Genomic DNA, 25,268 nt, shown 5'->3' on the forward strand with positions numbered 1-25,268 from the left:
AGCAAATTTATGAGTTAATGCCTTCAGGAATATCATCTTCCATAACTTATGTAATTTTAAGATATAAAGTTCGTAAGATTTACGTTAGAATAGTAAAACTATCACCATAAAATTTAAGTAGATAGTATCTTAAATGAGTAAGATTTACTTAAGAATAGTAAATCTGACACAATAAATTGAAAGTAGATAGTATCTTAAAATCTAGGATTTATAGTTTGGCTATATACTCCATATATAAAACATAACTACTGTATTTGTATTTCAATTATAGTCGGATTAAAATATAATTATTTCTTCATAGGCCTACTCTATCATACTTTTTATCCCATCTACTTGGAAGTATTATGTTTGTTTAAGTATGTTTACAAATATTTACCTTTCAAATGAAGGGAGATGTTATCTAATTACCCTTCTAATAGTTTCAACGAGTTATAGAAACAGTTGAACAATGTACAGTAACTATCTTTTTTGATGTGTTTGTTGTAAAGTTCACACTAAGTGAATGGAGGAGTTTTGAAATGAAGGAATTAAGTTCGGTTGAGGGTGTCTGATGCATCTTATCTGAACATCAAATGGAACTGGGAATACATAACATTGTACATTAAAAAGGGATAGCCTACCCTAAAACGCAGGACCAAGAGACGGGACAGACCGGGATCACCGGGACGAACTATATTAAACAGGACATGGCAGGGACCAATGAGACCATTGTCAATTTACTGTATTAGGCCTAATAAAAGGTTTGATAAAAAATGACAGTAAACATTTTAAGTATAATAAATTTGTTAAATTGTGTTTAAGCCATATGTATGTGGAGAATTTTTTGATGGTTATGTTCTGAGTGGGAACTTAGTCCGGGAAAGTCTCCTTATAACAGTTACATAAAGTTCAACAGGGGAGGATAGGAGCACTTACTCTCGGGGCACAAACACCCTGCTAATACTTTACTGTCACAATTCACAAACCAACACTCTTTAAATACAAAAGGGGGAAATTTTACTGTCCAGAGGCCGAAGCACTCCACACGTAGGATTAACAATAATTTATGGCCTACTCTAGCTTTGTCAGGTCTATAGTCATCTCATTCTTAGGCTCTGTTCCGGCTCCGTCCCAGCTACCCCAATGAAATGCTGGACAGTTATTTTACGTTAATGTAAGGTAGACAAAATCCAAAATGGGAGCAGTGATGTAAAGTAGTTTAAAAGTTTAAAGATAAGGATCTTTACCTTCGAAGCAAATATATTAATGCAAAGTACCTCGCTGTTACCACCTATAGACTTACTCTTTAAATATTGGGTATTTTGTCCCGTAATCAACTATTCATTTCACACATTAAAATAAATGAGGGAGCAAAAATACTAAGGAGGTTTGATTAACCTAATATTGATTTATTCACAAATTTACATTGAAACAAAACGGACATCTTAACAAAGACAAAATGGATTCATAAAAATGCAATTCAAAATGATGAAAATTAGTTAGTTAGACACGTGGTCTGCAACAATCAAAATCAAAATGGGGTCTGGCACGTGGCCCACGTGACCCAGAGACTATGTTAGTCTCAAAAGGCAAAAATTGTATAGAAAAAAATATATACACACAATCCCACCGCACACAGTCCGAATAGTGTAATTAGCCAGGTTCCCTATCAAGTTAGAATTAGTCTAAGCTAATAAAAAATGGGGGAAAACTAAATGGCCATTGTTGTAGTACCTGCACTCCTTTAAGATTAGTCCTATGCCCTTGATAGCTGTTGACCTGGTTGTTGCACTAATGGGCACGCTGCACTCTTGCCTGGCTCACCCCAAGAATTCTCACTGTAGCTGTAACTAGGTACATCAGGGTCCTCTTCTTTTCAATCTCTCCGACCAGCAGCAACCTTTTGTGAGTCGAGTTTTGGGAGAGAGAGTGTGGGGGGGGGGGGTGAGCCAGAAGTGCTCAGGTTCAATGACCAGGCAGGTCAGCAGGCTAGGGCAGCTTCTCGTAGAATGGGGCTCGACACTAAGGTCGAGGAGATCACCTGGCTTCACCTTTCCAGACAGGTGAAGAGCTTGATGCGCATGGTACTTCATTGGGGGTGCCATATCGGGACTTCAGGACAGGGCAACATGTTGTTGCAAGGAGTGCAGAGGAGGCAGGATTTTGTACTAAATACTCAGATAAATCTTGCTGCTCTGAGGGAGGTTATATATACAATAATCCTACCTATTCTGGCTTGCTAAAAATTTATATTTAAAATGATTAATTAGCAATGGACTGGTGCGATAGGCATACATCTTAAAATTAACAAACCTTAATTGGTATTGAGAAATATAAGATGCATTAATTCAGCAGTATTGGAATTTATATAAAATGTGCAGTTTATGAATTTAATCTCGACCCATGTAGTTTAAGGAAAGAACCAACATACGCCGTGGTTACACTAAGGCCATCTGTTGTGCGTATCTACGCTGTGACGTCACGAGCATGGCGTGCGCCACTGTCAACAAGTTTAGATTAGTCCTCCCTATGTTTCGTTAAAGAAAACTAGATGTAGGAGAGAATGTTTAAGGGGTAGCTATAGTATTAGTAAAAGAGAGCTAAAAATACGATTAAAAGAAGAAGAGTGAAGAAAATTCTTCACAATGTATCTAATTAATTATTTTTCGAAAAAAGTTACCCAATTGTTATAAAGTGAAAGTACCTACTTGCAAGTACCTAGAAACTGATATTAAAAAGATATATTTTGAATCAACATAATTGTGATTGACTTAAAAGTGTAAAAACTCAATGGTAATTACATATCTTCATCAAAACGTACATCGGACATGTATAAAGTCATTCAAACGGATTTTGAGCGAAGTGAAAAAGCTACTGAAGGAACCTTCCATCAGGACGACATGGCCTGAGCCCAAAAAGGTAATGTATTAATTACAATTCCTTCTGGTAGAAGTAGTATATATATCAAGTCAGGTGAAAATGTTCTTAAATTGCTACTGCTACTGCCATGAAGAACGTCCCTGTGAAGAACCCATATGGCATACCTAGGTAAGTTTTTTATTTAATATGATAAACTATGATGAGATTGCATATTGTTGTACTGTTTTAATGAGGCACCCTTCTTATGGAATAATATTATATATTGCCTGTTTAAAGGGAAATACTCAATTTTTATATTTTATGTAAATTGAGATCACATTAAGTTGTATCATCATATGGTTTGTTTTAATATAAAAAAATGGCTCTGTGTAAATTGTATGATGTGTGTCTTACAAGGCTTGCAGTCTGAAAGGCTAAAGACTTAAGGAGTCTTTGCAATCTAAACCAATACCGAATAATGGAAGACATTCGATAAAGGTCTAGAGGTAACTCTCCAGCATCAACAAGGAGACTTGGGATAGGTGAGGTTCTAAATGCTCCTGTAGACAATCTAATACCAGCATGATGTATCGAGTCTAATATTTTCAACCAGCTTGGGGTGGCTGAAGAGTATATTTCACATCCATAACTAATTTTGGAATAAATCAAGGCTTTGTATAATTTTAAAATAGTATTGTGGTCTGCCCCCATGATGTATGGGACAATACTTTTAAGATATTCAGAGCCTCAAGACATTTAGCTTTTAATGCTTTTAAGTGAGAAACCCATGCAAGCCTAGATTCAAATATCAAACCTAAAAATTTAGCTTCACTTGCACATGGTATCCGTTGACCTTTAATGTCTATATCCGGGTCTGGATGTACTCTCTGGATACAATAAAAATGGACAATTATAGTTTTATTTAATGAGAACTTATATCCATTCATATCGGCCCACTGGATAATTTTGTCAATAGAGAGTTGTATTTTTCTCTCAACCATTGCCATTCTAGTTCCAGCAAATGATATTGAGAGATCATCCACAAATAATGTTGAGAGAACATCCCGGGGAATGACTGAGGATATCCCATTAATTGCTAATGCTAACAGTATTCCACTCTGATCTTCCCAGACTGTAGTATCCTGTACAGAGTATAAGGTATGCAGTCACTTCTAACAGCCATTACTTCTTCATCAAAAGGTAAAATAAAACAGCATTCTAGAAGTTTTACTCAGCTATTTTGGAATGATATTCCTAATTTGAAAGCAGATGCCACAAGGCACATGCAAAAGGAGTCCAAGGTATGCCATCAAATATAAAAGGAGGCGAAGGTAGTCTTCCTGAACTGAACCCGGGAGAGAAGGGGTGGAGCAAAATCCAACCTCTTTTGGAGGAAGAAGGTGAAGGTGGCATGGTAGACCCAAGAAGACTAAGATGTCGCATCTTTCAGAAAACCAGAGGGATACGGCACAGTGGATGAAGCAGTACTTATAACCATTATCCCTTTCCACTGCTCACACAACATTCCCCTCCTAAGAGGGCAGCTGGACTAGAGCTACAGTCCGATGCCCTGATCTTCATGCGATCAGGCGCTGGGTGGGAACCATACACTCCACCCAAAAGAGGAGAGATCGCTCAAAGTCCTGTGGGACTTCTTGTAATTGGCCTTCCTTGACTACTTCTGAGAATAATTACCAAAACCAGAAGGGAGTGAAGAGAAGGAGGAGAATAACTTTGCATGACAGCATATCCTTTTCCTTAAACACCTAAAAATTGGCGTTCATTCCAGAAGGACCAATCACCCAATACTGGTGCAAATAACAGCCACTGTTGCACTGGTCTCACCTTTTTGACCAACCCTGAAAATACCGGTAGGTGAGAAATCTCCATAGGAGATGAAAGGTGAACAGTTAAAGCTGCTACCCCCAAAAGCGCATGATCCCCAAACCATAACGGCACGAGAACTAAGTCGCATAAATGATACCTATTTTAAAGGACAAAGGGTTTGCACTGTGTATAGATGGCATCTGAAAAGAGATTAATTTTTAATTAGCAAAAGAACTTTTTTCTCTCTTTACCCACCAGTGACACATGACAAAGATAAAGCATTTTATAGGAAATTATTCCCAATGAAAAGCTATTAATTCAGTTTTATCAACTTTTTGTTTTATCAATGTTAGATTTATATTAAAGGATTTTTTCTTAAAAGTTCTTATTTTCTAAAAAGAATTTTCAATAAAAAATAACATTATATTCAACGATAATCCAAAATCTTGGTCCACACGAATGCTATCAACATCAGCGGGGCATCGTGCAGTCGACGGAGTGGGGGCGGGGTTGGTCGGTAGGAGGAGAGGGAGGGAAGGGGGGGGGGTTATCCTGTCACAAATAGCATACAAACAAATAAGGAGGCCTTTAAATGGGAGTATGTATTCAGATTGAGTTAGAATGCCCAATGAGTCTTTAACAAAGTAGGAGCAGTAGCTAGTGGGAGGCAGAAGCAGACACCCCTACCTGCCACGCCCTTGCACATCACCTTCCACCTTTGGCTTAAAGATTGATTGAGGTGCAAAGAGCAACTTAACATTGTTAATTAGATAATAATCTACAATAATATATAAAGACATTTTTTTGAGTTGTCTTACTGCCAAATGGCAGCCACACCAGCATTGCTAATAGTACTGTAATTATCTATAAAAAAAAAAAATGAACAGTAACTCATGTGTTCTATAAAATTACGTCATCTTGAATCATTTTATTACAACAACAATCATCGGACTATGCAAAGACCCCTGAGGTAATGCCGCCAACTATGAACGGAACAGTAGCGGGACAATACAACCAAATCTAAGTTAAGTCTTACACTTCATAAGGATTTACTATTTTCTAATCCAGGATTAAATGAAGTAAGTTTGAGGCCAGATATGTGTACTAAAATATATACATTCCTGTGATGTTCATTAAGAATATATTACAAAATATATACATCACAAAAACAGTTTTTGTTCTTAATAAACATTGCTGTACATCACACAAGAAATTATAGCAATCATCAAATGGAAATATTTATACAGATTAAACACACACCTGTTTGATTTGATAAAATCTCTGCAAATTTGGAAAGTAATCTTATTAACAAAAAAGAAAAGAATAAAATTTCTTCAATACACCAATGCACTTTGTCATACAGCCACCATTCAAGTAGATTCAAAACTTTTGAAGAAGACATATATGAAATAAAAGCAATAATATCAACAGTTTCGATTCTTCGATCAGCAACCAATGGTTTGAGACCAAAACTGGAGAAGCCAGTGCATCAAAATAATAATGACTTGTATTCAATGGTAGCTGTGAATAACATTTCGTTCCACAAGACACTATCTCCCCTTGATAATAAAAAGAAAGTATCTGGTTATATATTTAAAGTACATATATTTCCTTTGTGTCATGCTAATGGGCAACCAGTAAAGAAAACAAATCTACAAATTGCCAAAACTAGCGTGTTGTAGTTAAGAGAGGGGGACGGAGTGGGAAGGGTTGAATTTATGTGCGTATGTATAGTCGTCACTTGACAGGTTGCGTACACTAGTGTCAAAATAAAAAGAGGAGACATCAAAACATGTTTTCTAGCAATTACCCAAAGCTCCCTAACGAAAAAATTCGATGTTCACATTCCCTGTCAAATTTAGGGGGAAAAGGGGACCTTAGAGGTGGGAGAATAAGGGCTTCTTCTTATCCCTGCTCATCTGAGCCATCGCAGCGATACGCAGGTCTTCACTCTGCAGCATAGTCATGTTGAGAAGCTTCTGCAAAAGAAAAGAAAACAATCAGGACTTGGTTCCATCTTGCACTGACACATCTCTTACTCTACACATGGAACAAACAAACTAAATTACTAACCATATAATCAAGCCCTTCTTGCACGGAATGATCCCGCGCATAGATGAGCGACGTCTTGGTGTTCTGCACTGCAACGGGGGACTTGCTGGCGATCGTCTCGGCCATGTCCAGCGCACCGCTCATCATGCTGCGAAAATTCTGATTGGTTGAGAAATCTCATTGCATGGGTTATTTCATTTCAAACTTCTGTTTCAGTGTTTACTTTATATTTCATTTCTTTTCAAACTTGGGCTGCTGCTAATGACAATGACAATATACAACAAAAATAAACATTCTTAAATCATTCACTTTATTCCAAAAAGTCCAATTTCAAGATCATATTTGAACTATATAGTGTTGTGTACCTAAATTTGAATAAACTAGGTTGAATAAATTTTGCATATCATCATACATAAAAAGCTATTTTTGTTGTGCTGTCCTTTGCACTATAGCTAATAAATGAAGGGCTGAAGCATGTCTTTTTCCATGGTACATTATGACTCACTGTTGTAAGACATGACGCAGCGAACACTTGGGAAAAGTAGCCAAGTGGGAAAGAGAAATTACTTGAAGTAAAGGATAAAACTATGAAAGAAATAGAACTCATCTTAAAAGTGATTTTTATTTTCCAGAGCCATACAAACCTGAGTCCTTTAATTATTATTATTATTATTATTACTAGCCAAGCTACAACCCTAGTTGGAAAAGCAAGCTACTATAAGCCCAAGGGCTCCAATAGGGAAAAATAGCCTAGTGAGGAAAGGAAATAAATAAATGATGAGGGCAAATTAACAATAAATCATTCTAAAAACAGTAACAACGTCAAAACAGATATGTCCTATATAAAGTATTAACGTCAAAACAGATATGTCCTATATAAACTATAAAAAGACTCATGTCAGCCTGGTCAACATAAAAACATTTGCTCCAACTTTGAACTTTTGAAGTTCTACTGATTCAACTACCCGATTAGGAAGATCATTCCACAACTTGGTAACGGCTGGAATAAAACTTCTAGAATACTGTGTAGTATTGAGCCTCATGATGGAGAAGGCCTGGCTATTAGAATTAACTGCATACCTAGTATTACGAACAGGATAGAATTGTCCAGGGAGAAGTGAATGTAAAGGATGGTCAAAGTTATGAAAAATCTTATGCAACATTCAGCATAATGAACTAATTGAATGACGGTGCCAAAGATTAATATCTAGATAAGGAATAAGAAATTTAATAAGAGATTGTTTCTGCACGAGTTAGAACTGGTCGTTGAAGTTGGATAATCGGCCTCAATCTAACTAGGAGGGTGCGGGGCGAGAACCTCCGCCACCTCTCCAGTCAGAGAAGACTCATATTTGACCTTTCAACCCAAGACTTAAGGGGATGATGGTTGAGGAGAAAAGAGCTGCATCAAAGCATCAAGTTTGTATTGCCATGAAAAATACAAATCACTTTGAAAGTCTTTATTTATTCCTACATGACATAAAAACCTCCCTCCTTTGATTAGGGAGACTGGGGACAACCAGACTCAACCTCCTTCTTCTGCTTGAGAGGACCTCCGATTTCCCTTACACTGAGGGGAGCCACCGCATCCTTCATCACTGGTGTCACTATGGATTCTCGGGACAGTTAAATGCACAGTTGGCTCTTAACTCCATCCAAAAGTTGTGTAAAGTTTAGACTTCAGCATCTGGTTACCTCATGACTACTGACTTGTCTTTGTCAGTAAGATGCCATATACATAGCGGGGCAGGCATGACAAATTAGATCCGGCTTTGTTGAGATTCTGAAATAGTCTACTATTTTCAGTGATGTCACGATTAAAGCTGTACCATAGATAGATAGACAGACATTACAAAGAATGGTTGTAAGTGTTAGTTGTAACATTTTCAATTTGATTTTCTGGACAGTGTGAAGCAGTGCGTTTTACTGAGATAATAGCTGTATGATTTCTAGTATAACCTTTGCACATAAGGAAAATCTTACCTGTAGATTTAAATAGCTTGTTGGGTCGCCTTGCCCAAATCTAAATCAAGGGCTGGTGCCCAGAGTTGATATTACTTTGATTTTTTCTTTGAATTTCCTAGGACCAATAACGTAGTGCAGCTGGAGTGGTGTCAGTGTCCCGAGCAATCAGTCAGCGTGTTATGTCCAGCAGCAGTCCACTATCCACTACATAATTATTTTTGCCTAGACCCAGGAAAGATCGACCTTTGGGTATGGCCTCGTCTTCGGCCAAGGGTCATAAGACCAAGAGAAGTCTTAGAAGAGATTTGATTGTTAGTGACATGTTTACTGACATCAGATCCCTGTAGATCCGACTGGCAGCGCAAGAGAATCTTGGGTCGTCGCCATAATGTCTCGTTGCCACTGGGGTCACATCCACAGTGACCACCGGTGCCCCTCCTACGTCGCCAACTTGGTCAAATGTCAAAGATTTGGCAATGCCCATGACTAGAGAGGGTTCAGATTGAACTCCAGCCTCCTCCAGGGTTCATGACAGCAATCCCACCTGTACCAGGTTTCTGGGAGTTTCCTATTTGGTGTGGACCTCTTCCCTACAAACCTGTTTTCTGGCAACTAATCCACTCAGTCTGCTAGAAACTCCTACAGGTGTGTTAGGGAGTCAGTTCCTGGATGTCCAGGCAGAGCCAGGCTGACCTGAAATGGTACCAGCTGCTACTGCAGAGACAGATGTTGCCAACGGGGCCATTCCTAAACGTAGACGACATGCCAAGGTTGCAGACATACAAGTAATGAAGCCTTCAACCAAGAGTCGAACAGGGAAGATTCCGGTAGTGATTTCTCTGGCGACAACTCTAGCTCCTGCTTCAGTGTCAGTTCAGCTGACAGCGTCTCTGTTGAGAATGCCTCCAGTCAGACCTCCCTCTGTTTAACTTGGTCAAGGCCCTTGACTCTTGGAAGAGCCCCAAGCATGGGGTCTTCCGGTCAGAAACTGGCCAAAGTTTCACCCGATTCCTCAGGGATTTTGAGGCCTACTGTGCAAGTAGGTATACTACAAGAAGCTCTGGTCAGTGGCCTGCTGAGCCTGGAAGGTACCTGATGGTGGAGATCAAGTAGTCTTTAACTAAGACCTACCTGTGAATGAAGGATCCCCTCCTCAACTGGTACCGAGGAGCCTAAGAGAGACGTGATTCTGGGAGGAGAGCTCATTTCAGCAGCACCACTTGGACGAACTACAGAAAATCTATGCTGTGCAGTTGGCCTCCTTATACAAGTCAGCATAACCTAGATGGGAAGAGGCTGAGGTGAAAGCTCCTCAAAACTGTCCCCAGTGAAGTGGTGACTTGGCTAGAGCAATCCTACACCAGCCATTGCCAGGCCCTAGCTTGGGTGGAGAGAGGGGGTAGGACATTGTCAGTGCCCCTTGCCTCTGCCATTCATGAGCAACATGTAAACCATCAATGTCACTGCCTATCATCAGGCCACTTGCCAAGATGTCCTACACCTGCTGGGTGTCCTCAATGAGGCAACTTGTCAGTGGAGCCAGAAGCCAGAGAAATTAGTCATTAGTCTTGTTGAACAGTCATTGCACCGCTCGTATGCCAACGGGGTTGCCATGGCTGCCTCCCAGTGTTCACCTGCTCCTGTGCAAGCCCAACCATGCATACCTCCTAGATCTATCCCAAAGCCTGCACCTCAGGAAGTGCTCCTGCTACCATCGCACACCCAGGACCTGTCTCCTCAGTTCCAGAGAAGGAACTGCACTTGCTGCGAGAAACTAGGCCACACAGTAAATACGTGAAGCAGATACCTGGACCTGTGCTTATGCTGTGGCTCAGCTAGACACCAATGTCATGCAGTATGGGTAACAGATGCCCTAAGTATAGGTCACCCATCCAAAAGTTGACTACTGCCCACAGCCCTGGGAAGGAAACAACTGCTGTCCAGACTCCTAGGTAGAGGGCAGTACCTATTAGGGTTATCCTGACCCGGTTATCCTGCTCTGATTTGACCAGTAGCAGGGAGAGTTGAAGTGGGAGTGAATCCAGTACTTTTTCTTGGACAGTTGAGAAAAGTAAAATATCAAAGGCCAAGAAGTCCACTAGTAACGAGGTGTACCATAGGGCGTTAAACACCAGACCTTCGGTGTACAAAATGGGGCTACATTGAAGGAGGGTGAGTGCTAGGAAGCTTACATCTAGTAATCCAGTGGCAGCCTCGGAAATTTTGATTTCTGGAGTTATCCCACAACTTGAATAGGTCATTGTGCATCCAATGAATCTTTCAGGACTGGCCAGTCATGACCTGTCTCTGACACTGTCCAAAGCTTCTCCTACTAACTCTTACAAGGAAGAGGCAGAAACTTAGGCTGTACTGTAAACCATTCGTAGGGTTAACCTGGCGTAGTTGATGCCTGTCCCACTCATGGTTGTCCCAGTGACCTTGTCTGAGGTTCCGTCCAAAGCGGTGGATGCTCTCATTGACTCTGAAGCCGAGGTCAAACCTGGCAGATTCTGTATTTTGATTTCAAGTATTTCACAACCCTTGACCTAGTACATGGTTCCTACCAGTTACCATTAGTAGAAAACAGGAAAAAGTACAAATCTTTCTCTGCCACTTCTGTACACTGGCAATTCAGAAGTTCATCATTGGGACTGAAGAATGTACCTGCAGTGTTCCACAGAGAAATGCAGAGTATTCTACAGGAGTTCCTGAAGACCAAGATGATTGCTTACATTGATAACATCTTGATCCTCAAGGAGTCTTTCGAGGAACATCTGAAACTGGTAGTATGAATTTTGGCTACTCCAGAAGCCCAAGCTCAAAATAAAACTCAGGAAGTGTAATCGGGTTCAGGCAGAGGTTAAATATCTTGAATGTTCTGGCATGGGTAAGCTACCAGAATACATTGAGAGAGTGGAGGACTTCCCTAATCCTACTACTGTGCATGAGCTACAAGGATTCCTGGATTCCAACGGGAGTTCATCCCGACGTGCTCACAGATAGCCAACCCATTATGCACAAAGACTGGAGGACAGAAATCCCATGGGACCAGGAAACTGATATGGACAGCAGTGATGGAATGAATCTCTGAGCCCCTGAAGGAACTGATCAAGGAGGACATTACGTTGTCGTACCCTGACTACTCTGCTGATGCTAAACCCATGGAGTTGTTTGTTGACGTTTCAGGTGAGGGTGTGGTGTTTGTCTGTGCTGGGAATCTTTGGAGCATCCAACAGAGCATTAGGTGATAGCTTATGACTTCATGACCTTCCTTGACTACGAGACCCATCACTCTCCCATTGAGCACGAGTTGGCCGCTCTGTGATGGGGAATGAAAACCTTCAGGGCCTTCTTCTATTGCTAGGTCTTCGTGATCCATTCTGATTGCCATACTCTGATGTATCTAAGAGACCTAAAGATAGTGGACATTCGTCTAACATCGACACTTTGGTTAAACACTGTAGATTTGAGAACAAAGCCTTCAGAAGAATATTGGGAGTTAAATGGTAGGACAGGATTAGAAATGAAACTATAAGAGATTACCTAAGTGCCATATGTGGATGAGATCATGATGAGGGTTAGATGGAGATGGTTTGGGCATGCTTTTTGTACTCCTCAAGAGAGATTAATTCACCAAACATTCAGCTGGCCTCCACAAGGCACTAGAAGATTTGGAAGACCCAGGCCTACACGAATGAGGACTATGAAGCGCTAAAATGAGATGATGAATGGAGAAGTATTGAATTAAAAGTTCAAGATAGAGACGACTGGTGAAATCTAACCAAGGTCCTTTGCGTCAAAAGGTGTAGGACACGATGACTGTCCGCGTGATCAGAATGCCACCACAGGAGACTGATTGTCCTACTGGCCTGAATCAACTGACTGCATGACTGTTATTGAATCTTCAATTTCCAAGTTGCCTACTAAACTGACACTACAGGTACCAGTGACCTGTTGAGATACTACCACTACAGAGTTATTGGGTCCTTTGACTGGCCAGATAGTACTACTTTAGATCCCTCTCTTGTTATGGTTTAATTTTCCTTTGTCTATACATATGCCAAATAGTCTTCCCTATTCTTTACACATTCTCTTCTTTCCTCATACACCTAATAACACTGAGATAACCAAACAATTCTTCTTTACTCAGGGCCAGTTAACTCCTCCACTGTAAATGTTCAATGGTTACTTTCCTCTTAATAAGGGTAGAAGAGACCCTTTATCTGATAAGCAACTCTTTTAAGAGAAGGACACTCCGGGATCAAACGATTGTTCTCTATTCTTGGATGGTGCCATAGCCTCTGTACCATGGTCTTCACTGTCTAGGGTTAGAATTCTCTTGCTTATGGGTACACTCAGGTGCACTTTTCTATGTTTCCTTATTTCCTTTCCTCACTGGGTTATTTTCCCTGTTGTAGCCCTTGGGCTTATAGCATTCTGCTTTTCCAACTAAGGTTGTAGCTTTGCTAAGCAATAATCACAATAACAAGGGAGTCCGAAGTCGTCCAGATTTTCTCATAATCTTTGGAGCTAACCATGAACCGCTGGATGGGAGGGTCAGGTGTTGCACCAGACTCTCAGCTGAAGGGAGCCAAGCTCCGGGATGCCTTAGTTCAGCATTTTCTGAAAGACGTCGGTCGACTAGGCTTCAAACTGGACAAGCGTAGCAGGAACCGGATTAAGGCTATTTGCCACTTCTAAGTTACTGAACCTGGAAATCTGGGATCATTCTAATCTCAGTGTATGCATCTTCAGTGTCTTTCTGGAGTATACTTTAACCCTCTGATCGAAAGCTGTAATTACGTTCCTCCAACGGATGTAATTCTGGGGCATAAGACAGAGGTGGAAGCTTGTGCGCCTGAAGCTGAGGACTTGACCACTCTTAATCCTGAGGTACCAGAGGATTGTTCTGTAATCCTGTACACGACTGAAAAGACACCTTGTCAGTTCAATTGTAAGTGTTTCAACACCAGGAAATCTTATATTGTGGCCTTGTTGATACAGGGGCACAGGCTGCCTTGTTAAGGAGTCCATACTCAGCCAGCTTGGCATAGAGTATCATGTACTGTCTGGAAAACAGTTAGAGGGGTTGACTGGTGCCTGTACCAGCATTCTATGCTACATTCACTTAAAGGTAAAGTGTCCCTTTGTGTGGAAACATCCACTGTTTGGTTATGCAGTGATAGCTGCCAGAGACATTAACTTTTGTTTTGCCTTTGCCAGAAATCTGCTGGACGCAGTCTACCTGATCCTGGATTCGCCCCAAGAACAGTTGGTGTAGGACCACAGTACTGTTCTTCAAATTTCCCTCAAGGTACAGTCTCACCGCTGCATACCGAGACCACTGTCATGAAGGTGACTGACCCTGAACCTGACCATGTAGTGTTGGGGAATGCTCTTCTGTCCTTTAGTCAGGTGGTTAAGATCTAAACAGATTATTGACAAATCCAATCTGTCATTAAAATGATCTACCCCAGAGTTCCTGCATCTCAGGTTCCACGCTCATTATCTGCCATATATAGATGTTGGTCTGACCTGGAGGTGCACCAGAGTCTGCTAGTGAAACAAGAGCCCAAATAGCTCAGCAGTACCTGGAGTCAACTTCAATTTCCTGATAGACCTGATTGCAGACACACCTGCAAAATGCTCACTAGGGAATAGGTAAAATGATTGCAATGCTCCGTCAACGCGTTTGGCACAAATCCTCGATTAGTGTAATCAGGGATATGTACTGAACGTGTTGAAAATGTCAGAATTTTAAGATCTCGCGGAAGGTTGTTGCCGCCGCCAACTTTGAAAATAGTGACCTCTTCTCTTTTTGAATTGGTCACTATGGACCTTGTGAGTCTCCCAACTAGTACTGGTTTTATTGGGTGTCTGATGGTAGTCGACCACTGTGACGGTAGTACCCATAAGGGAATATGAGGAGCAGCATGATATGCCAAGCACATGAAGATTGAGTTTTTCTGGTTATTTTGCATGTTCCAGTCCAGATATTGACTGACAACAGCCCTGAGTTTATTTCCCAAGAATTTATTTAGTTGTTGGAGCAGTACAATGTTGTACAAGTGAAATCAACTCCATATAAAGCCTCTAGTAATGGAACAGTGGAATGACTAAATCGTACTGTTGTCAAGTTACTGAGGGTGATTTCTGGGGAATCTCGTAAATGGGACTGGTATTTATCCAGAGCCGTTCTCAGCTACAACCATTCCCATCAATCTAAGATTGGCTGTACTCCAGCTGAAAACATACTGAAGGCTGCTCACAATGTTGATAGCATCAAATTGCTTTCAGCAGCAACGAGAGAGCCATGGGCTGAAGGACATCCTTGGTACAAACCGTTTAAGGAGGGTTCCTCAGATTCTTCAGAAGGTGCACTTGTTGAGACACCTTCTGAAGAATAAGATCACCCCTAGGTTTGAGATGGTATTCCGTGTTACTAAGCTACAAGAGAATAAGATCACCTATGAGCATAAGGAACTGACCGATGGTGAACTAGTAAGGGCTCCCCATATCACTAAAAGCATGGTTAGAGATTATTATTATTATTATTATTATTATTACTATCCAAGCTACAACCCTAATTGGAAAAGCAAGATGCTATAAGCCCAGGGGCTCCAATAGGGAAAAATAGCCCAGTGAGGAAAGGAAATAAGGAAATAAATAACTGAAGAGAACAAATTAACAGTAAATCATTCTAAAAAAAGTAACAACGTCATAACAGATATGTCATATTTAAACTATTAACAACGTCAAAAACAAATATGTCATAAATAAACTATAAAAAAAGACTCATGTCCGCCTGGTCAACAAAAAAGCATTTGCTCCAACTTTGAACTTTTGAAGTTCTACTGATTCAACAACCCGATTGGGAAGATCATTCCACAACTTGGTAACAGCTGGAATAAAACTTCTAGAGTACTGCGTAGTATTGAGTCTTATGATGGAAAAGGCCTGGCTATTAGAATTAACTGCCAGCCTAGTATTACGAACAGGATAGAATTGTCCAGGGAGATCTGAATGTAAAGGATGGTCAGAGTTATGAAAAATCTTATGCAACATGCATAAGGAACTAATTGAACGACGGTGCCAGAGATTAATATCTAGATCAGGAATAAGAAATTTAATAGACCGTAAGTTTCTGTCCAACAAATTAAGATGAGAATCAGCAGCTGAAGACCAGACAGGAGAACAATACTCAAAACAAGGTAGAATAAAAGAATTAAAACACTTCTTCAGAATAGATTGATCACCAAATATCTTAAAAGACTTTCTCAATAAGCCAATTTTTTGTGCAATTGAAGAAGACACAGACCTTATATGTTTCTCAAAAGTAAATTTGCTGTCAAGAATCACACCTAAAATTTTGAAAGAGTCATACAAATTTAAAGAAACATCATCAATACTGAGATCCGGATGTTGAGGAGCCACCGTCCTTGACCTACTTACAATCATACTTTGAGTTTTGTTAGGATTCAACTTCATACCCCATAACTTGCACCATGCACTAATTTTAGCTAAATCTCTATTAAGGGATTCACCAACCCCAGGTCTACATTCAGGGGATGGAATTGATGCAAAGAGAGTAGCATCATCTGCATATGCAACAAGCTTATTTTCTAGGCCAAACCACATGTCATGTGTATATAGTATGAAAAGTAATGGGCCAAGAACACTATCTCTATCTCTGGAGGCCCTTTCTCTTGTATCCGGCAACAGAGACTCCGGATAGTTGAGGGATTGTTGACACTAGCCCAACTCCGTCTGATATCTCGGATAGTTCTGACTCCATTTGTCATGGTAACCAGTTTGGTGTGGCTGCTGTAGTTGCATCATATCTTTTGACTCAAGATCCTAACAAATCCCATAGGCATAGGAAAAGTTATAGTCCTACAAGAAGTCTTACTAAGCCCAAGCCCATCCTCAAATCAGTTAAGACTTATGAGTGAAAGAGGACATTGAATGCTTGTTTATATCCACCTGAAGATTTTAATGAAACCCCTATATTAAAGCTGGAAATAGTTCAGGATTTTATGGTCCTCCAACTGTGGGAGATCAGTTCCACTGAAATGGGTGACACACCAAAATCTGGACTCTTAAATTGGTGGTTCACTTTCCTAAGCCAGAAGTTCCAGCACCTTGTTTCTTAACCTCCTCTTTCCAGGAGGAAGATGTTTTTCCTACCAAGCAAGTTTGGAATTTTGGGAAGCATCCAGTATTTTGCTGTTGGAACAACCTTCTAATGGTTCCAAGATTTCCAGCAGACTTATCTAGACCTACTAGTGTAGAAAGCCCTCTTTCTGACTTAGCAGTGTCCACTCATCCAGATTATGGCTTCTCCGGTTTTTTACAGCCTTATTTTGAGGATCGACGGTTGCCCAAGAGTTCCGTTTCATGTGAATTTAGTCTCCCTTGGACTACATCCAAAGGTTCAGTTTTTTACTTGCCTCTACTACAACCTCGCCTTAGAGTGGAGAACTCATCTCACTTTAAATCAGAATGAATCTGCGGATAAGGAATTGTCTTCCACTCCTGAGCTTCCTTAGAATTCTGACCCTTTCCAGCATTCCAATGGAAGCCTGAAACACAGGTCAGATCTTGAGGTTGAAGTGGAGCAGTCTGGTTTACCTAATATGGTCATGACAGCTCCTTTTGGGTCTTCTCGAACAGAGCTACCTCCTAAACCAACTTCTGACTTCTCAGGGCTTTAATCGTTTTCTTCCGAGTCGACATCAGAGATCATAGTTAACTTGCAAGTACAAGTTTCTCTGCGAGGTTATCAACCAGTTAAAGTCACCCAGTCTTAATCTGGAGAGTAGCCGTCTTAGCTTATTTCTATTGCCGAGAAAGATCGATACTGCTCACCAGCAAATCACTGAATTCCATCGTGTTCAGAGACAGAATTTTGAGACTCGGAAGAAGCATAGAAAATCTATAAGTACAGAAGTTTTTTTTATTTTAAAATCTTTTTTTTTTTTGGTATATTAATTTTTTGGAACCGATACTTGAAGGCCGAGATAAAGGGCAGGTCACGTGAGGAAAAGACTCTGTTAGAGGAACTATTTGATGTACTCTGTCACGTTTAGAATAGAGAATTGAGTCTGAAGGTCCAGTGATTAGGTACATGAGTACTGTATGTTGATTCTATTTCCTGTATTTGACTGGAAAAAACTTTGTAAAGTCTATGATGACAAATTAATTTTCATTTCATGTACTGTACATATTCATTTCCTTTTATCATCCTATCATCCCAATGTAATTTTTTCTTCTGTAACACAATACTACAAACTGCAATGGTGTGAAAGTTTACCATTTTATGCCCAGGGTGTTGTGCTAGTCATAGGGAGATTTCTCTGAAGCAATTTCTATGGAATTCCAGAAGGCATTCCATTCCTGTGGAACACAAAACGAATCAGAGGGACTCCTAAGTGGTCTGGCGTGGGGATTGACAAACTGATAGATAATAGGAAAAATTCACACGCTGAAGTTAATGAAAGATAGTGTAATTTACCGTTATACTCCAATTTATAAATAAAAGCAATAATGTACCAGAAATCCAGTTAGCTTTAGCATTAATATTCATCAACTTTGAAACTGCAACTTTTGAAGGATTATCAAATGAAAATGGCTCCATCTGCTCTGGTATTTTCCCTCGATGGTTTGTGGCTTGGCACTTTCCCCTTCAAAATTAATTCCCTTAAAGGTACTGTAAAACAGTTGACCTGAAATGAAATGGTTTTTCCAGATCTTGAAGTGCTCAGAAAGTGACAAAGAAACACAGAGATCCTGGTTATTGGATTTGACTTGAGAGTAAAACCCAGTTAACGTTCCTTTGCATTACCACTAGAAAAGTGATCACACTTTCTGTGAAAAAATTCAAATTGATATTGGCATGACCAACAATGCTTTAGACCAGAGTCCATCATCTTGGATCCCAACACAGGTTTTATGCTCTGATCTGAAGCTTGAAGAAATGTTTTTCACATAATTATGTGGAGAAAAAGATATTACGAAGACTATAAACCTTGGTCAATAGCCAAGTGTCATTGGACTCTTGACTCAACCCTTAGAACTTGGCAACAGGTAATATCATTTTCATAAGGATTTGAGATATTTCTTAAAATGCTACCTTTATAATACTTTTCCAATCGACATTCAGAACACGGGGATGCCTGTGAACGGCATGCCTGCTACAAAAGGCAAAGAGGGAGTGAAGATCTACAACCGGCTTCGACACGAAGCAGTTGCAGCGTCTATCCTTCCCTTGTCAAACACTAAGTCCCTGCTTCCATTTCGTTTTCATCCATCATACTACAAAGAGAAAGGATTAGAAGTTTTGGAAGATGTTTTGTACATTTGGACACAACAGCGGCTGAAGCTAAAGTGAGTCTTCTTTAACTGGAGAAGGAGAGCAACTTCCCAGCCCACCACCTGGCCAGTTGGATAGACCCAACTTCAATGACCGATTCCAACTTGCACCGAAACAATCTCCCTAATTAAAGGACAAGGGTTTGTATGTCGCAGAGGAACAAAGCTACGTTTAATAAGTATCAAATAAACTGGAGAATGAACTGAAAATGAAAAACTTTGAGAAAACTAAAGTAGCCAGTCAAAGCTTTATCCATTCAACTCCAGATCATATGATAAGCTAAGGAATCAGAGCCACTATATTGTACAGTAGTTTCAGCACCTTCCCAACAGAGAGAACAAATTAATATGACATTTTGCTACTGGCAAGCGGGGAAGGTAAAGCCTTCAGCTTGTGAGGGTGCAGTTGCACACAGGGTTCCTCAATTACATTCCCTCTGTAATTAAAATGTTATTTTCATTAGTAAAATAAATTTTTGAATATACTTACCCGATGATCATGTAGCTGTCAACTCTGTTGCCCGACAGAAATCTACGGTCGGGATACACCAGCGATCGCTATACAGGTGGGGGTGTACACAACAGCGCCATCTGTGAGCAGGTACTCAAGTACTTCTTGTCAACAAGAACTCAATTTTCTCCTCGGTCCACTGGTTCTCTATGGGGAGGAAGGGCGGGTCCTTAAATTCATGATCATCGGGTAAGTATATTCAAAAATTTATTTTACTAATGAAAATAACATTTTTCAATATTAATCTTACCCGATGATCATGTAGCTGATTCACACCCAGGGTGGTGGGTGGAGACCAGCATACATGTTAACAAAGAAGCTAAGTATCCCGTATCTTATTTTAGCCGTTATTCAAAATAACAAACATAAAATAAATAAGTACCTGGTAAGGAAGTCGACTTGAACCATTACTCTGCCTTTTTAAGTACGTCTTCCTTACTGAGCCTAGCGATCCTCTTAGGATGCTGAGCGACTCCTAGGTGCTGAAGTATTAAGGGCTGCAACCCATACTAAAGGACCTCATCACAACCTCTAATCTAGGCGCTTCTCAAGAAAGAATTTGACCACCCGCCAAATCAACCAGGATGCGGAAGGCTTCTTAGCCTTCCGGACAACCCAGAAATATTTCAAGAGAAAGATTAAAAAGGTTCTGGAATTAGGGAATTGTAGTGGTGGAGCCCCCACCACTACTGCACTCGTTGCTACGAATGGTCCCAGAGTGTAGCAGTTCTCGTAAAGAGACTGGACATTCTTAAGATAAAAGACGCGAACGCTGATTAGCTTTTCCAAAAGGTTGCGTCGAAAATATTTTGCAGAGATCTATTTTATTAAAAGGTCACGGAAGTTGTGATAGCTCTAATTTCGTGTGTCCTTACCTTCAGCCAAGCTTGGTCTTCCTCATTCAGGAGGGAATGAGCTTCTCGTATTAAGTCTGAAAATAATAGGATAAAGAATTCTCCGACATAGGCAAAGATGAATTCTTAACTGAACACCATAAAGCTTCAGACGGGCCTCATAAAGGTTTTTAAAAAAAAAGAACTTAAGAGCTCTACAGGACATAATACTCTTTCTAGTTCCTTTCCAACCATATCGATAAGTTTGGAATAACGAACGATATTGGTCAAGGCCGAGAAGGCAGCTCGTGTTTGGCTAGAAAACCAAGATGTAGAACATGTAGCCGTTTCGGATGAAAATCCGATGTTCTTGCTGAAGGCATGAATCTCACTGACTCTTTTAGCTGGTAAAGCATATCAGAAAAAGAGTCTTAAAGGTGAGATCTTTCAGGGAGGCTGATTGAAGTGGTTCGAACCTGTCTAACATAAGGAATCTTAGAACCACGTCTAAATTCCAACCAGGTGTAACCAAACGACGCTCCTTCGTGGTCTCAAAAGACTTAAGGAGGTCCTGTAGATCTTTATTGTTAACAAGATCTAAGCCTCTGTGACGGAAGACTGATGCCAACATGCTTCTGTAACCCTTGAAAGTGGGAGCTGAAAGAGATCGCTCTTTTCTCAGATATAAGAGGAAGTCAGCTATTTGAGTTACAGAGGTACTGGTCGAGGATACGGATACTGACTTGCACCAGTTTAGGAAGATTCCCCACTTCGATTGGTAGACTCTAAGGGTGGATGTTCTCCTTGCTCTAACAATCGCTCTGGTTGCCACCTTCGAAAAACCTCTAGTTCTCGAGAGTCTTTCGATACTCTGAAGGCAGTGAGACGAAGAGCGTGGAGGCCTTGGAGTACCTTCTACGCGTGGCAGACGTAGCAGGTCCACCCTTAGGGGAAGAGTTCTGGGAACGTCTACTAGCCATCGAAGTACCTCGGTAAGTTATTCTCTCGCGGGCCAGAGGGAAGCAACTAGTGTCAACTTTGTCCCAACGAGAGAGGCGAACTTCTGCAGTACTTTGTTGACAAACTAGAACGGAGGGAATGCATAAAGATCTAGATGAGACTAATCTAGTAGAAAGGCATCTAAAAGAACCACTGCTGGGTCTGTTGAGAGCCTCTTGGACATCGAGGTTGCGAAGAGATCTATGGTTGGATGGCCCCAGTGACCCAAAGTCTCTTGCATACATCTCTGTGGAGGGTCCAATATGTTGGAATTATTGTCCCTTCCTACTGAGACAAACTGCTAAGACATTCAAGTTGCCTTGGAAGAAATTTGTTACTAGTGAAAAGTCTAGACCTGTTGAACAGGAGAGGAGGTCACTAGCGAACTCGCACCATGTCAGAGAGTAGGTCCCTCCTTGCTAGGAGATGAACATCAAAGCAGGGAGTTGTCCGTGTTGACCTCCATGACTTCGTCTTGAAGGAGAGACCTGAAGCTTTTCCAGGTCAGACTTACTGCCAGAAGCTTCTTGCAGTTAAAATGCATTGACCTTTGACGCGAGTTCCATAATCCCGAGCATTCCCTACCGCCTAAGGTCGCACCCCAGCCTACGTCCGATGCGTCTGAGAAGAGAACGTGGTTGGGAGTCTGAACAGTCAGGGGAAGACCCTATAAAAGGTTGATAAAGTCCTTTCCTCAGGTTAGACCAGACTTATCTTCCGGAAACCGGGATCGAGACCGCTTCTAGCGTCTTGTCCTTTTCCAGTGAAGAGCTAGATGAAACCGAAGAGGACGGAGGTGTAGTCTTCCAAGTGACACCAAATGCACCACGGATGACAGTGTCCTAACCAGACTCATCCACAGCCTGACAGGGCTGTATTCCTTCTTCAGCATCTTCTGGATGGATAGCAGGGCTGGGGATTGATCTTCTTGTTCAGCCATGTCCTCATCAGAGGGTTCCTCATCCGAAACTGATGAGGAAACGGCAACGGAGTGGGCAACGTCTGACTCGCTGAATCCGGTCGCACTGGTGGATGCGTGACGGAGCCGGACACAAGATCATGGTACTGCTGCACAGTCTGTGAACTGTCAACCATGAGGAAGCGAGGAAGAACAGCGACAACCCGAAACTGTCTAACTGTCTGGGTAGTACCGACAACCCCTTATCGGGTTGCTGAGGTTGCCGCACTGCGTCAAAACAAGACAACTCTGCTGGTTGTTGAACGTCTTCCCAGTGACACACTGAACGTCCACAACCACCTCCGAGAGTAGCATAACATCAACGTGCGACTGTCAACCCACACTGGGTCGCACCGGTGGAGGAACCATCTCAACTGGCGGACGTGAGTAGGATACCTCAGCGTCCGTAAAAAATCCTCTATCAAGGACTAAGCTTGGACTGCATGTCTTGCAACCAAGCCCAAGGTCTATGGGAGCAGGTGTGGCAACAGACGGGGTTAGCGACTGAAGCGGAACCATTTACCCTCCCTGGAAGCATGTTATGCTTAAATAAAAGTCCATAGGAGGCTAAGCAGCTTAAGGCTCCTCTCCAAATGACAGAGTCCTCAAGGGAATATCAGAAGGAGGGAGAACAGCACTTTCTCATCTACAGGAACCATATCTGAGAAAAGCTAAGTTCTCTCAGTGAGGGTTTCACTGGTGCAAAAGCAGCAGACCAGAAGGCAACGTTATGAAACTGCTTGACAGTCTGTGAACTGTCAAAAACTGAACTGTCAACCACAACAGGAGCGTGAGGACATACAGCACTGGTGTATAAGTAGCAGACCAGAAGGCAACGTCATGTAACTGCATGACAGTTTGTGAGTTGGCAACAACCAAAGTTGTGTGGGGAAGCCTCAACTCCTGCCTGACTAGTTTGCTGCTGGCGAGTGGCGGTAACCACAGTGTGTTGCGGAGGCTGACACACCGTGTCAAAACACGGCAGCTTGTGGTAGCTCCCGCACGGCAACGGAGTGCTCTGTGTGTGGGAGTCATCATACATCTGGCAGGGTTGACTGTGCATGGGTGGAGGAGCTCTCACAACAAGAGTGTGAGAGCAGGAAGCCATGCCGGGCGCACAACCGTGGGAGGTGTAGGCCCAAGGGTGCATCGTCAACCTTCTCCGCAGTCGGAGTGTGGGAGCTGGCAACAACAAAAGCAGAGTGCTGGTGCGTGGGAGGGGCTGCGGTGGGTTGAGGAGCATGCGGTATGGTATGCAGAGCATGCTGTAAGGTATGCAGAGCATGCTGTAAGGTATGCAGAGCATGCTGTAAGGTATGCAGAGCATGCTGTAAGGTATGCAGAGCATGCTGTAAGGTATGCAGAGCATGCTGTAAGGTATGCAGAGCATGCTGTAAGGTATGCAGAGCATGCTGTAAGGTATGCAGAGCATGCTGCATGGGCTGCGGAGAATGCCGCATAGTGCTGGAACCCGGCAGCTCTACAGAACCTTCCCACTGCTGATGCGGTAGCTCACGCATGTTAGCAGATGGTGCAGCAAGAACATGCGTCTGGCAGGGTGGACTGCGCATCGGTGGTGGAGCTCTCACAGGTGGAGGGTGGGAGCAGGCAGCCGCAGTATCTGCTGAGCGCACAACCTCGGCGGGTTGTAGGTTAACAGGCTGCATTGTCAACCTTCCAGCATGATACTCCTGCATGAAGGAGCAAGCTGAGACTGTATAGTCTGCAGCATGGACCACTAGGGTCTATGAAAGACAACAACAAACGGAGCTACTGTCCGTTGTGACTGAGGGTCTAAAACAGCTGGTGCGGCAACAGACGGAGTTACTGCCTGTTGCGGTACCACCTAGCCTCTCTTAGGAGGTGTGCAGTTGTCGTACTGCAGCGAGTCCGAACTGACCCAGTGGCTACACCTAGGCCGTTGGACTTGCGCGGAAGGGACCGACTTGCACTTAAAAGCTGCAAGATTTGGTCCATGGTTTCTGCGAGAAACCTCTTCCGCAGACGAGGAATAAATGGGCTCTCTCGTCTTTGTGTGGGTGGGGTGATCACGTCGGCAACGTGTGTAGATACACCCGAAACCACGGAGGGAAACGTCTGTTCGTCGATCAAGGCCTGAGGAACCCATAAGTCCTTCGACATTACTTCTCCCCTGGGCTTGGGAGCTTGTAAGAGGTATCGGACTAGGTGAACAACTGGCACGAAGAGACGAACCCTCGAACGCAACACTGTAACACTTTGCGCATATCACTTTATCACTTTTGATTTTCTGTTTGCACTTACTTCACTGAACTCGAAACTTTAAGTGGTTTGTACCTGAAACACGCAATCCTATCCTTCATTAAAAGGTAGTAATTGCGAAAACAGTATTACAATGTAACAGAAAAACATAATGAAAGATAAAGAATTCAGTGGCTGGAAAAGAGACTAAACACTAGATCAAATAAACTACGTTTAAAATCTCTCACCGCATAAAGCCTGGGAACAAGAATAAAACTCTAGAAACGTTTTACCTTCTTCCCCTCTATCGACTAGGGAGAAGAGCAAAAAACGAGAACAACGTTACCCCGCTTGAACGAAACGTTTATCCTCCTCTCTCTCCCTCCGTCTCTATCTCTCTCTCTCTCTCTCTTGACTTAGAACCTGAGAGATGAGCCCAATTATATATATCGTTAAAACATATTATTTGTTAAAGGAAAAAAAACTGAAAGGTTTCCCAAATAAAAAGTTCCTTTATTAGAATTAAAACCATTTAAGCTAAGAAAGAATGAACGAAACGCTAGAATCGCTTTACTCTTACTGCAACGTGAAACCGTTGAAATACTCTCTCTCTATCGTAACGATAGAGCGCAAGTTGAACGTTCTGAACGTCAACAACTGCGGAGACTAAACAAAACGTTAGTTCAACTTTGAA

At 41.8% G+C, this 25,268-nt stretch overlaps 1 pseudogene; it reads right to left on the reverse strand.

Annotated features, from left to right (window-relative positions):
- Positions 1–5,749: 5,749 nt before the first annotated feature.
- LOC137643805 (delta(3,5)-Delta(2,4)-dienoyl-CoA isomerase, mitochondrial-like) overlaps positions 5,750–25,268 on the reverse strand; it is a 49,155-nt pseudogene continuing 29,636 nt past the window's right edge.

Source organism: Palaemon carinicauda, chromosome 7 (genome assembly GCF_036898095.1).
Source record: "Palaemon carinicauda isolate YSFRI2023 chromosome 7, ASM3689809v2, whole genome shotgun sequence".
Lineage (NCBI taxonomy): Eukaryota > Metazoa > Arthropoda > Malacostraca > Decapoda > Palaemonidae > Palaemon > Palaemon carinicauda.